This window comes from Pseudorasbora parva, chromosome 7, assembly GCF_024679245.1.
Source record: "Pseudorasbora parva isolate DD20220531a chromosome 7, ASM2467924v1, whole genome shotgun sequence".
Lineage (NCBI taxonomy): Eukaryota > Metazoa > Chordata > Actinopteri > Cypriniformes > Gobionidae > Pseudorasbora > Pseudorasbora parva.
In genome coordinates this window covers 13,786,598-13,789,718 of record NC_090178.1, presented here as the reverse complement: position 1 = coordinate 13,789,718, position 3,121 = coordinate 13,786,598, and positions in this window count along the sequence as shown.

Sequence of the window (3,121 nt, the reverse complement as noted above, 5' to 3'; positions counted from 1 at the left end):
TTAGTTTTACTCAACTCCAGTGATTCAGTGAATTTTGACAATTTTGAGTTTAAAAGTCAAAGTCAGAATTCTCACAAATCTGATTAAAAAAACAAAAAGTCCCAATTACCTTTTTATTTTTTTATTCTGTGGCGGAAAAAAGCTTCCATACCCTACATATGTTACATCTCCACAATAGTTCATTGAACACATACTGACCATTTGTGACAACAAATAAAACCTGCTATTAAATAGTATTGGATTTTGAACATCAAACCACTGTTTTGGACAACAAATATTTTTTTTAAAGAAAAAAACATAGAAGAACATAGTTCAAGAACAGTTCAGTCTTTCAATCTTCATTGTGTTTCTTGAATGCATGGTATATATAATATTACTGCTAAAGATATTTGGACACAAGACTGTTTAGACTATAGACTTGACAATGTGACATGCAACTATCACCCTATCTACTCTATATGTAAATGTTAATAACTCATGTAAATAATAACCATTACTTTCAAATCTACAGCTTTCTTCCCTTATTTTTTCACTAGAGGGAGCTCAAAGCACAGCCTATGATTCTTATGTATATGTGACAAAAATATCAAAGCTATTTTAATACATATTTGAGTTTATGTTTCTAGATTCCATTTAAAGTCATCAAGATTCAACCACAGATTTAGGAATACTACCTATTTTTTGTTCATTATAATTATGCATCACAGACACATTTTGAATAGCAAGCACACAGCAGTTTAAAATAACCTGGACTTCATGTATATGTGTTTTGTTTCAATATAAGTATGATGAAAGTCTGGTCTGAATCTTCTGGATGACTGTGGGGATGGATAGTAATATATTCTGCACGGAACTGGCAAACATGGCCCTGTTTTCACTTGGGAGAAATGATTTACAGCACATTCTCTCTCCTAAGTTAAACAGAATTGAAATGTGCCAGTATAGTTAGAGAGAGGTGGCAGGCTGACAACAAGAATCATTTTTTTTGTCATTGGCATGGTGTCAGGAATTGGATTAACAAAAGAGCCATTTACCCGGACAGTCCTGGATTCAGAAATGCACTGTAATGTGCCACGAATCTTCTACACTGCTTCTGTTTTCTTTATTTTCTATTCATCATGTTTGTCTTAAACATTCATTATTATCTAGAGAGAGATTTTGCCAGCATTACCTCACATAATTGAACACGTCAGAATGTTATACTAAAGGCAAAAACCTTGTCCTTTAACATGTATGACAATATTATTAATCAAATGTTCAACACAGTAAATGGTTCAATGTTCTGTCATGCTATCTATTTCCTTAATTTATAATACATCACAGAATAATCAGCCACATTAATTAATTGCCAAATCATCTATGAAGTATTTGATCACATGTTGAACATTGAAGTATTCTGGAAGGCATAATTTAATAATGACCATCATGCAGGTTGTGAAAGATCATTAGCTCCCATTGTTATAAGAAACCCTGTGTCATTTTACTACAAAAAAACTAAAAATATTTTGTCCTGTTTTTAAATTGGGTCAAACCAATTGGAGTACAGTTTGTGTGGAGCCACATGAAAATCATGAATTTTCATCAAATATTATCTGAACATCTGTTCATAACAAGAAGTCAAGAGTCCCTCAGAAAAGCACTTATATATCAGATTCAGAAAGAGATTTATTGCCAACTTTTCTTGCACACACAAAAGGAATTTCCTTTATGTGACAGAAGTAGCTTCCAGTACAGTCCAAAACTGCAGCTCTTGTTGGGTGTTCCCGGTCTGCAGTGGTCAGTATCTATCAAAAGTGGTGCAAGAAAGGAACAGTGATGGACCGGCGACAGGGTCATTGGCGGCCAAGGCTCATTGAAGCCCGTGGGGAGTGAAGGCTGGCCCGTGTGGTCCGATCAAACAGACGAGCTACTGTAGCTCAAATTGCTCAAGAAGTTAAAGCTGGTTCTGATAGGAAGGTGTCAGAATACACAGTGCATCACAGTTTTTTGCGCATGGTGCTGCATAGCCACAGACCAGTCAGGGTGCCCTGGAGCAGCTGTACTTATGATTGTCCTTGTGTTAGTAAATGTTGTTCAGCTCAAACAGGACGAAAACGTCTATGCAGGATTGCCCGCTATTTATATAAAACACATAAGCTTTCTTTCATTTACCAGACCCTTTTGGTTAAATGTTCTAACTAATAATATTTATGTTATTATTGTGATAAATACTCTAATAGTTCCCCATCCTCATCCTCAGATGATATCATAAAGCACATGTCAGTTCCCTAATTTCCCTAATCTCTATATTGGGCAAATGCTGATGACCATAATTCATAGTTCAAACTGAAATATGACAAATGACTCCATGCTATGGGTGCTCTGCACGCCCCCTATTAAAGCAGGTGGCAATTCAAGTCACTTGACAGCATGGAGACTGATGCCATGGCAGTCCACAGCCCACCTGCGCGTGCTCAGATTAGCAGAGGAAATAATTACATTAGAAGGCTTCCTCCAATTTAAACTGGACATATTTCAGACATGATAAGCCTGAGCTGTCAATAAGGATAAGCGCAAGGCGGGCAGATAATACAGTGAAAATGAAGAACAGGCTTACAGATAGACAGCTCACTGATTTAAAAGATAAAGCAGGGGGATTATATTTGTATTTATTTATTTAGAAAGAACACATTAATTAACATCAAATTGTCATATCAATGTTCCAGATACAATCACAATGCCTTGTAATCTTCTTCCCCTGATAGCCAAAACATGGTAAATATAAATTGGCAACTGAGTTTGCTAGAAATTTACTGTAAAAATATGGCGGTTCATTTTATTAAAAATAAAAAAACAAATAATTTGTGCCAATAATTTGTTTACTTTACAACAACTTGTTGTATCATATTACAGTTGAACTCAATATGACCAGCTCATACAGATTTATTGTGGATTGCGTAATCCAGAGCAGGTGGCAACCAATGTACTATATGTAATTACTTTAAAAGAATGGCTATTCCTGGATTCTCATATTATATAAATGAAATTAATTTATATATGAGAAAAGAGCTCACCAGGTTATGAGCATCGGCCCCCTGCAGTGTTGGAAATTAAAATATGGAAATTGTACAGTAAACCCAGT